The sequence below is a fragment of the Clupea harengus genome, unplaced genomic scaffold, assembly GCF_900700415.2.
Source record: "Clupea harengus unplaced genomic scaffold, Ch_v2.0.2, whole genome shotgun sequence".
Lineage (NCBI taxonomy): Eukaryota > Metazoa > Chordata > Actinopteri > Clupeiformes > Clupeidae > Clupea > Clupea harengus.
In genome coordinates this window covers 4,130-5,000 of record NW_024879835.1, presented here as the reverse complement: position 1 = coordinate 5,000, position 871 = coordinate 4,130, and positions in this window count along the sequence as shown.

The window sequence follows — 871 nt, the reverse complement described above, 5'->3', positions numbered from 1 at the left end:
ACATATGAAACTTAAAGGACCAATGTTGTGAATCTAGAGAGGAACACATATGAAACTTAAAGGACCAATGTTGTGAATCTAGAGAGGAACACATATGAAACTTAAAGGACCAATTTTGTGTATCTTCATGTGGTTTAGCTGTTGTTTCTCTGTCTGCTTATTGAAGCCCAATCAGATGCCACTGCCTCTCTGTGTATGGGGCCATACGCTACAGAACAAATGTACACAACAGCTGTTCCACGACTGTCCACTAGAGGGCGCTAAAGGAACATTAATGTTAGACATTCTACAGATGGAATGGTGAAGGGCTCTTGAACTTACAATTTCACCTCACTCTCTTCAGTACTCAGGATGACTGGGATTAAAGGTCTTACTGTATGACGTCTTACTTTAATCTCATTTTTATCTTTAGGGAAGATTTAAAGATGTTTAGCTTTGTTTAGCACTGGTTTAGCTCTGGCTCTTTGACTTGCCGTTCCTAGTGAATAATGAGAATTGTATATTTTAAGAGAAATGTGCAGACGTTTGGCTTACATGATAGTTGTTTTCCTTCATTTCTTAGTGTATCGAACTCTTTAAATTTAGAAATGGTTTGATTTGAATCCAAATAAAGTATGCTATTTTCTGAGCAGTGCCTACGTGTTTGGTGTGAGGTAGGGGAGACCTTGTTAGGTCATGTATTCCTAACTGTTAAATATTCTTGTGCCAAATTTCCAAATCTCTAAATAGTACTTTATACAGTGTTGTTTTGTGTGAATCTGTTTTTGGATGTGAGCACTAATACAGCAGTTATGCTTTAGCCAGGTGTGCACTAATACAGCAGATAGACTTCAGGCAGGGCTGATACAGGAGAGGTATTTTATTATTGAAA